The 10,730-nt window shown below is 31.1% G+C and overlaps 2 long non-coding RNA genes across 2 annotated transcripts; one reads left to right on the forward strand and one right to left on the reverse strand.

Annotated features, from left to right (window-relative positions):
- The first annotated feature begins 3,196 nt into the window (after positions 1–3,196).
- LOC126893400 (uncharacterized) lies at positions 3,197–5,924 on the forward strand. The gene is made up of 3 exons (XR_007701165.1): positions 3,197–3,551; positions 3,605–3,909; positions 5,015–5,924. It is a non-coding gene; the product is annotated as an uncharacterized LOC126893400 (long non-coding RNA).
- A 3,442-nt stretch (positions 5,925–9,366) lies between these two features.
- LOC126893401 (uncharacterized) lies at positions 9,367–10,135 on the reverse strand. The gene is made up of 2 exons (XR_007701166.1): positions 9,988–10,135; positions 9,367–9,929 (listed from the first exon to the last, which is right to left on the reverse strand). It is a non-coding gene; the product is annotated as an uncharacterized LOC126893401 (long non-coding RNA).
- Positions 10,136–10,730: the final 595 nt, after the last annotated feature.

Genomic DNA, 10,730 nt, shown 5'->3' on the forward strand with positions numbered 1-10,730 from the left:
TGCAGTGATTTGAGCTAATATTTAACAACACAAGGAGATGCTCAAAAAAAATATGAAAATGTAAATTTTAGAGTTCTAAGAACTTATCCAAATGATTATATGAAGCTTGTTTTCAAGGTAAATATTGATGTTAATATATTCACTTTCTAACTTTATGGGTTTTATATTTTGTAGGGATGAATAAATTAACATTGGAGAGAATTTTTAAGTACTTTGCTAAGCAACAAATTTTGTGTTCATTTTGATTTAAAGTTCAAAACATATATTCATATATTGTAAGGTATTAAATAGATTATTTTTATTACAGAAAGACTATCGATGCCATCACAATACTCGGGCTAATTTGCCTTCATCAAAGACAAAAAATATGTCATCTGAACATGTTAACTGTCAGGCATTTTTATTAAGAATTACAGTGAAACAATCAAGTATGAAAAGGTAAAGTCTATTTGCTAATCTGAGACACAACTACTGTCTAGTGACGTTGGTAATATTTTTTGAGAAGTTAGGCTGCTAGACGTAACTGGAAAAGACTACACAACCAAACATAACTACTCGTAGTCAATATTATTATTGACAGTAAACAGGCATAAATAACATAACCACTCAATAATTATTTATTTACACCTTTATAATGTATTGATAACAGATGAGAAAAGTATTTATTGTACAAAATAAAAATATTTTATAGAAATAAATTCCACAAAATTTTATGAGTTTAGTATACACTCCCATTATTTCCAACAATTATTTTTTTTTAGTGAAAGAATAAGTTGATTTGAGCAGTTAATGGTGTTGGGTAGGAATTTTTGTGTTGTAAAGACAACACTTATATATTACGATTATAGATATTAAAGCTGCTTTTGATTCTATAAATAGAGAAATAATATGGTCAGTAATGGAAGACCTGCAAAGCCAACAAAAGATAATAAGCGTGGCAAAAAGTACATATAAAAGTATATAGAAATGTACTGGCTAAAGTACAAATAAACGGAAACAGATCGCCAGTAATAAACCTAAGAAGAGGAATAAAACCAGGGGACAGTTTCAGCCCAGCTTCATTCATATTAGTAATGGATCGAGTACTGAAAGAGTGCTAAAAGAAGGTCAAGGCAGTCAACAATAGGGTATAGGAATTTAGTACCAGTGAAAATGGAAGGATTACTATATGCAGATGACCTAGAAATAAATGGAATGGAAAAAATTAATGAATATATGGGTGGAAGAAATAGAAAATTTGAAAATGGAGGTAAATGTAAAGAAAACGAAGACCATGATAGTAACCCAAAAGAAAAGGAAAGAAATAAACCAAACGTTATTTAGTCGCAAAAATGAAATAATGGAAACAATCTCGACATTTGAATACCTGGGAGTAATAATATCAGAGGATGGAAAGGTAGACAAAGAAATCTCATACAGGGCGAAAAAAGCAAATAAGATCTACTATGCACTAAATAAAACAATATTTGGAAAGGAAGAAATAGAGAAAGAAATAAAACTAAAGGTATACAATGCAATATATGTACCAACTTTAATATTATGCAAGTAAAACATGGGTAAACAATGCAAAAATAGACAGTACAATAAGCGCAGTGGAGATGAAGCAGTTGAGAAAAATAGCAGGAAAAACAATGGACAGAATAAGAAATGAGGATATTAGACAAAGGCTAAAACAGCAATAGATAATAACGAAGATCCAAAAAAGAAATTAAATTGGTAGATATGGACACATTAACCGAATGGACAAGGGAAGACTACCAAAGCAGGTGATGGAATCAAAAAGGTATGGTAAAAGAAGGAAAGGGAGGCCAAGAAAAAAGGTGGAGCGATCAGATTATAGAAATTGGGCAGAAAAAACACAAACAAATGAAAGAGTTAGCAAAGGACTGCAAGAAACAGAAGAGATGGATAGAGGATGAAAAGACCTCCGACACCCCTGAGGGGCATAAAGAGTTTCGAGAAAGAAGAATTTTTATTAAGAATTTGTCACTCAGATAGGTTCTTCTAAACTGTGGTGGTAATTCAATGGCTTCTCCAAATAACGCTTCAACAGGAGTGGATCTCATGGCACCTAGACAAAGAATCAATTGAATTCAGCAATTGATCGTTACATTTATTTTCTTTAATAAATGGGTGCTAGCAGATGCATATAAGATGCTGGCATAGTCTATGATCGACCTTATGTATGATCTAAAGAACAGCTCACTAATAAACAATATAAAAAACGTTCTATTTGTTTTTTCTCTCTATATCTACCATTAATTCCATCATAAAAGTTAGTATGACTGTTTATTTTATGGCAATTCATTTAATTAAATTAAATATGTATTGCAGTTTAGGCAGGGGAATAGCCACTCTCGTATTAAAATTACCTTCTGAAGTTCTTACAACCCTTAAACTTTTATATGTTAATACTTTGTTACAGTCTCGGAGACAATTTAGTACATCAAATAAGTCTGAAAGTTAATCATACATTTTTAAGACACAAATAAATATAATATTATCTCTTTTATAAGTATAAATTATGGTATTTAATTTTCTTATAACATTACTACACCCTAGTTATATAATTTTTGCTGAATGTAGATCCGAGAAAACTATAAGTACTTAATAATAAACAGCATACAACGTACGTAAATACTCTAGAAAATATTAACTTTACGTTTATAAATAAATTTATATGTATTATAATATTTATTGTAGAAGAACTATAACTTTACAAATTTAAAAAAATGTAAATATTTATGTATAACTTTAAACTGAAACACAACAAACGAGAGATCAAGATTCCTAAATGTCCTTGATTTGAATACGACCAATCACAGCCCGTAAAATCCGTCCATAACACAAGTCTAGTGGAAACTCAAATCATGCTTTCGGCACAGTTTTTTTGCTATTCGAATCAGTTAGTTCACTCTAGTTTTTATGCGGTTCCTGCGCTAGCAGAAACTCCTAGCAGACTGCGCAGTAGACTAGGAGGAAAATGTTGCTGTTGCAAGATTTAAAATATTCCGATAAAGAATACATTCCAAAATTATAATAAAATAATTACTATTATCGATTTTTTTTCAGAAAGCTGAAAATTAAATTCATAAATGGTAAAATCCTTTATGTACACACTTTATAAAATTTGAAAAATAATATTTTCTAATTATTGATTGAATATATTCAAACAATTAACACAACACTCTCTCAATTGATGACATTTGGCAACAGTGAGTAGACTTGTATTCCAAACTCCAAACCAAACATAACCAACATAACCTTATAAAAATTTCAGTTGTTAAAAATGTTAAATGAGTTATTTATTATTGTTTTCTTATATTTTGCAATTGTTAAGTTGGTTTACTTCGAATTTAATAGGCATTATTTACCAAAGAATATGCATTACTTTGGTATCTCTCCAGTTTTCTACAAGAAGTTTGGTGATTTTGAATTGGGATTATGATGAATTCAACCCAAAGGAAATAATGTGTACTAATATTTGATGTGGAAAAATTCCAGACACCATAAAAAGTTGAGTTTCTTCCTGTTCCCATGGATGAAAATGGGTAAGAACGTAAATTCTATCATTGACATAATTTTTGACCTGCTTTCGTTTTAGGTTTGCAGAATGAAAAGAAATTGTTCAATGTAATAAACTTTCTATGAACAGTCCTCAATATTGTTACATTAACTTTGAAATATGCACTTTACATTCTGAGGAGCAGGCCTTTGCAGAAATGCCGTTGAAAAACAATGCAAAATAAAATAAACAAAATACATCTTGAGATTAAACATTCCAGTTGAAGGTGTGTTCTTTCGTAAACTGGAATGATAATTTTGTAATTCTGTAGGCACATCTATTGAGAAGTTACAACCAGTGGCAAAGTGCCTCAAGGGAATCTATGTATGATATTATAATTGGAGGTATGAGTATATGTTTCAAAATAATTGTCGGATTATTCTGAGAAAGTGTAAATTTTGGTCATGAATTTGGTACATAACTGTACTCTAAAAACCATTGACACCTGTTTTGAAAAACCATGTTTCTATAGTCCGTTCCACCTTGACTTTACAGTCTAGGGAACATAGGCAATGCGTTATGAGTGTTTTTATCGCAGTGATGCCGATTTTATCAAAAATAATTTTTAATCGAACATTTGAGAGATTAAATTAAAACTATTTTATAAAGGCAATCTACAATTTTAGGATTCATATTCGTAATAACTATAGTATATCAAATAAACTTAAACGCATACGAATCCTAAAATTGTAGATTGTCTTTATAAAACAGTTTTAATTTAATCTATCTAATGTTCGGTTACAAATTCTTTTTGATAAAATCGGCCTCGCCCAGCTAAAAACTCTAATAAGGACTGCATTCCTTATGTTCCCTATACTGTAAAGTCAAGGTGGGACGGACATTAGAAACCATTGATAACAAATATAGATGGTTACCTCTATAATTGTTTATGTGCTGGTTTCATAAAGATGCTTCAAAAATCTATATGGGTCTTACTAGGCAGCACAGCCATGCCTTTAATAGCTTTTCCAATTATATTTTCAATATGCTTATTCTAGTTAAGATTGTGGGGTAAAAAGCCCACTAAATATTTGAGTTCATTTGTAGGTATCAGAATTGGCTCCACAGCCCATGGTGGGTCTTGGCCTGTTCCAGAATCAGCTTCCACTCCTTCCTATCCTTTGCATTGACTTTACAATTTCCAGCATGAGTTTTTAGGTATATATGGGATTATATTGTGATAACGACCAGATCTATGAAAGAATAGTATGTTGTTAAATTTGAAGGTTGTGGTGGCACTATTTATGAATATCTGATAATATTGGTTAATGTGAATGGGGTCCAAAATGGGGTTTAAACTGTTATATAAAAAAAACTAGGTCATCAGCATACGGAAGTAGGGTGACATTATCTGGTATTAAATTATGTGAATAAGACGAATTAAATGTAAAACTATTTATTCTGCTAATCAATATGATTTTTATATAAAATATATGTTATTCTTTCTAGGGACATCTCATCTGAAGGAATTACAATTATTTGCCAGTATGCCAAATGAATTTTCAACATCAATCATACTTTCGTGAATTTATTGATGAAAATAAAACTAGGTACATGATTTATTATTTACTTCCAAGGGATTCTAAGATACTATGTGTAAAAAGTCCAATATGCAGTGATGAGCGTGCTAATAACCCGCAAAATATGGGATATAACGCTAAAGATGGGAAACATGGGATGCTGTCTGAAGTAAAAAGAGATGAAACTTCTAGAGGTGGAAATTATCGATATAAACATATAAATTAATATATATTACATAGTTTATTATTATATATATATTACATAGTTTCCCACCTTTAGACGTATCAGATGAGTATGACAACTGTCACTATGACAGGAGAATTTTATAAAATACTCCTGTCACGGACGTCTAAAGGTGGGAAACTATGTAATGTTATTGTTGACTAAGAGTGTTAACCTGCTAACTCCATTTTTCACTGTGAGTGATATTGGGGTAGTTTCTAGGTCTGTGTACCTTCATAAGCTGTCCCACAAGCCCGCTGGTTCCACTGTAGTTTAGAGATAGTTATTTCTAAACTACATTGGTGTCAGCGGGTTTGTGGGGTGGTGTATGAAAGTACACAGACCCAGAAACCAGCCCAATATCACTCAAAGTGAAAAATGGAGTCAGCAGGTTAAAACTCTTATCTGATGTTATGTTAATTTATTCGTTTATAAGGATAATTTCCACTTCTACCAGTTTCATCTTTTTTTATCTCACAAGTTAATGTTTTCCATCTTTTTCCATCTGTTCTCCATGAAATTTATGAGTTCATTTTTTGTACCTATTAAACTTTATTTTAAGGATGAATTTGAAATGCATTTAGGAAATATATCTGTAAAAAATAAAATTTGTATTGTAAAATTAAAATTCTCAAAATATAATTTATAATTCGAATGTATTATTATTTTTTTCCTATATAGAAAAGTCCTCTTATTAGTTTCCTCATTAGCTCTTTTGACAAGACATCAGTACTTCGTTTTTTAGATTTCTCGCAACGATTCAGATCCGGAAGATCCTGCGTAGACATCATTACTTACTTAATTACTTATTCCTCTTCACTCCATACGGAGCATAGGGCATCAACTGTCTGCCTCCATTCTGTCTTATCCTTTGCATTGATCTTTATTTCTGTCCAGGTTTTCCCAATAGGGCTTTTCATTCACAGTCGTTTGTTTCGAGCTTCTGTGATATGTCATATAATCCATGTATATTAGTATTATATAGCATTAATTTCTTTTTCAACACTTCTTTTCCACGTTTCTACTGGTCTACCTGGTCTTCTCTTTCCATGTGGTGTATATTCTAGGGCTTGCCTCGCTATGTCTGTGTCAGGTCTCCTTAGTGTGTGCCCCATCCAACTCCATTTCCTTTTGCATATTATCTTAGATATACATAGGTTTCTGGTTAGTTCTTGTCCATAGCTCTTGGTTTGATATACGGTTTGGCCAGTAAATGTTAAGAATCTTCCTTAGGCATTTATTTATGAATACCTGCATCTGTCCAATACATTTTCTTGACACTTTCCAAGTTTCTGCTCCATATAGTAATACAGTCTTCACGTTGCTGTTGAATAGTTTTTCAGTTTTAATTGTCATCCGATGTGAATACCACATTTTCCTTAGCATATTGAATGCGTTTGTAGCGTAGACGCCAGTATTGTACTAAGACAAATCACAAAAAAGCCCATCGAGTATAATAAACCAGCATATCTGTTTTATAGACCTGACAAAGGCTTTCGATCGCGTCCAAGTCGAAGACGTCTTACACTTACTGTATAGAAGAGACATGCGAATCAATATTATACCAACCATCGAAAACATCTATTTCCATAATCGAATACAGGCAAAGATAAATGGAAAACTAACACAGTTTATACCAGTACAAAGCCGAGTCAGACAAGGTAACCCGTTAAGCCCACTGCTGTTTAATGTATCTAAAAATGGACGAAATAATAGAAGCAGTATGTAAAGGTCATGGTTACAGAATGGGGAACAAACAACTCCAAATATTAGGTTATGCAAACTACGCCGCATTAATCGCCGAGACAGAAGACAATCTCCAAAGATTAACACATATCTTCAATACAACAGCCAAGAAATACAATATGATAATATCAGCAAAATTGAGTGAATACAATATTTCTTTAGAAATCCATAAATATATTCGCTAATAATGAAGAAACTAATTTGCAGTGGTTATAGCCAACATTCATTAGTGGAGTAGGCACTAGAAGAAGAAGACCAATGAAGATAAAGTAGAGCCCATTGTTAGACCAAAATTTTGTTTATATAGAAAAAATTATTTAGTTGAAAATAGGTACATAATCTCAATGAATCCATTAAAGCTGATACATTTAGTCTTCAGAACAACAATAATAATTATTTAGGAAACTATCGATAAATTGTCAAGAGCTTCGTAAACGTTAATTGTAGAAAAATATTCCTTATTTCGAAAAATCTTTGTCCTATTTATTTTCGAGCAGTGTATCAAAAATATTGTTGAGCAGTATAACACACGCTGTTATGCGCGTGCGTCCGGCTGCAAGCTCTCGATGCGCAGTGGGAAAAATGGAACATTTTTTCATCACGTACTTCAGGGCAAGTGACTATACTGATTGTTGTATAAACCTATATACTGTGCTTTCGGCATAACCATTGCATGACATACCTGATAGAGGTACGATTAATTACAGGGACCCGATCCGTCAAATGTCCGTAAACTGCGCATGTGCGAGGCGACGGAGTTTGAATGTGTCAAACCCTTGTCAAACCACAGTATCATAGATAAGGGATAACCAATTTAACAGAATACATCACCCAATGTATTCTGTGTTAATACTGTGGTTCAACACTTCAACTGAAATTTTTAATTAATTAAGGTAGGTACATTTAAGGGGATCTTGTTTTGTAGTCGAAGGGTTATTATTGTACTTTAATCTTTGATATTATTATGTGTTTGTATGTCTTTAAAAATCACAATATAGTAGTTTATTAATAAAAAATTTAAAATATGTATTGTGATTATTTACAAATTTAACTACAAAGATATTTTATTCATATAGGTACTCCTAATTAAAAAAAGTATTGTGATTATTCACTAATATAACTACCAGGATATTTCATTCATCTACCATTAATTCCCCTCTGCTATTAGAGGGTAGGTACCTACTGCAAATTTGTAAGTGCTGCACAAACTTGAAAAATAAAGCGAAGTTAGAATATTACCATGAATTGAAAAACATTTAATTCTTCCGATTGCTTGTTCTACATGAATTCTTCCTCTGGTCACTGCCCTAATACAAGAAGTTACTTGTTCTTTAGTAAACTGTGGTACTATCCTTAACTGCAAGAATTAAATCACCAGGTCTCATTTGATGCACAATACCACCATCCTGGACATTTTTGTCTGATGTAAAAATTAGGAGCAAACAAACCTTTGAAACTATTTATGTGTTTATAAACCTATAACTTGGTTTTTGATGTGCCAATAATGTTGGTTTTTGGTATGTCACTTCTGTACAATCCACAATAATATGTAAAAGTGCTTTAAATTATAGGTAAACATAATTTATTTTTAAGTTGTGATGGTAGGTATATTTTTTATTAGCTGGATGAACAAAGTTTCATGCATAACGATTAACAATGTATACATAATATTTGCAATAGTCCCTCTACTGCAGCCAGGTACGTCTGCAACAAATTTAAACGTAATTGCATCAATGTCATGAATAATTTTATTGATCTTATTTAAAGTTATACATACTTCTTTAGGCATGATTGGGGAAAATGTTGAGGATGAATTTTTATAAAAACGACAGCATGAAGTACATGCACGTACTTTAGTTGTTAAATCTTTCAAGTTACGTATATATCAATACAAATAAAGTGTGAAAAAGATATTTATATCGGTGTTTTTAGTAAATATATTTCTTGATAATTTTTGGTCTTTGGATTTGTCTTCTTCGGGAATATGATATTAATAAGTATTAAAATATGATGAAAAGAAAATTAAAAACAATCTTAATATTATTTGTAAAATCTGTCAAAATAATTCATTTTCTTATCAATTTTACAGCCATAACACACTGACTTACACGGTGGTCATGATTCATAACCATAACTATAGTCAAGCAATGTTGGCCGCTGTTATATTTTGGATAACATATGTTGGTGACTGCTTAGGAACGTCTTATGTTGTTGTTTTGCCTTACTTTTTTTTAATTTTTGGTATTTTAATAAAAAAATTTGGTAAGAAATAAGTATTAAAATTAGTTTAATATTTAAATAAAATACAAATAAACTGTTTAAAATATGTTTATTTCATTGAAATCATATAATAGAAGTATAACTTCTTAGGTGCATACAAAATACAACACATTCTTTTTTTTTTGTTAAAACTGATATTTCACCCATCCATGATCCATGATAATATTCTAACTGAATATTACTTAGCATATTAAATATTAAACAATATTTCAATATACAGTAGTTGTTATTTCCATGTACACTTTCACTAAATTGTGATTGTTCTTGATATGCTGAAATGGAAATCTATACTAGAATACTATGCTGGAACAACGTTGTATGTGCATTTTATAGTTATCAAAAAAGACAATAATGCATTATTATTGTAACTGTGATATATTTTTTTATAGACACAATCCTTGTTAGTCATATCATATTGCTTTCAATTTTATAAATTACACAAAATCAAGGATTTTACACACAAGATAGTACTACTGCATTTCTTCAGCATCTTCACCAGTCCTATTTGAAAATATGGTGAGAAGATTTTCTTTATCTTCTTTATAAAAATAGCAGGAACATAAAATGAGTAGTTTTACTCCTTTCAGCAGATTTCCTAAAAATATGGGGTCATTATACCCTAAATTTACAATTTTAGATATTTTAGTACTTACAATATCAATGATAACCATTCGGGTACCCAACACATTACCATTTTATAGAAATTAAATAATAATAACCTACAAGCAATATAAATATTCCATTTTTACAAACAAAAATAAAACTTGACGTCTATCAAATGTCACAAATACCACGTGTGAATTTAACTGACACTGACAGTTGACGGATCGGGTCCCTGTAATTAATCGTACCTCTCGATAGTGCAATTCGGGTCATTCCGAAATAAATCCGAACATAATTTTTTTTAGGCGGAGGTGATTTTTAATAAAATATTCGCTGTGTCTAGGTACACGCTAACGTGTACGCAAATAAAAAAGTTAGGTACACGCGAATTAAACTTGATCAAGCCAGTGACGTCATTATTTAGCGTGTCCAGTTACTTTATATTTTGGTAAACGACACGCTATTTTGATATGTTTAGTGTTTGTTGTTTGTTTAATAGAAAATATTTTTATTAAGGGAAGGGGAAGGAAAGAAAAACTATTCAGATGTTTTAAACTTTTTTTATGGAATAGACTTGGGTGTCAATTAGCCAGTCACAACTTTTTTGTTTTCTATTCATACATAAAGAAGGCAATGAGGTCCTTGTAATAAAACAATATATGTATACAGGGTGTCCCGAAAAGATTGGTTATAAATTATACCACAGATTCTGGGGTCAAAAATAGATTGATTGAACTTCACTTACCTATATAAAATAGTGCACACAAAAAAGTTACGACCCTTTGAAGTTACA

This window comes from Diabrotica virgifera, chromosome 10 (assembly GCF_917563875.1).
Source record: "Diabrotica virgifera virgifera chromosome 10, PGI_DIABVI_V3a".
NCBI lineage: Eukaryota > Metazoa > Arthropoda > Insecta > Coleoptera > Chrysomelidae > Diabrotica > Diabrotica virgifera.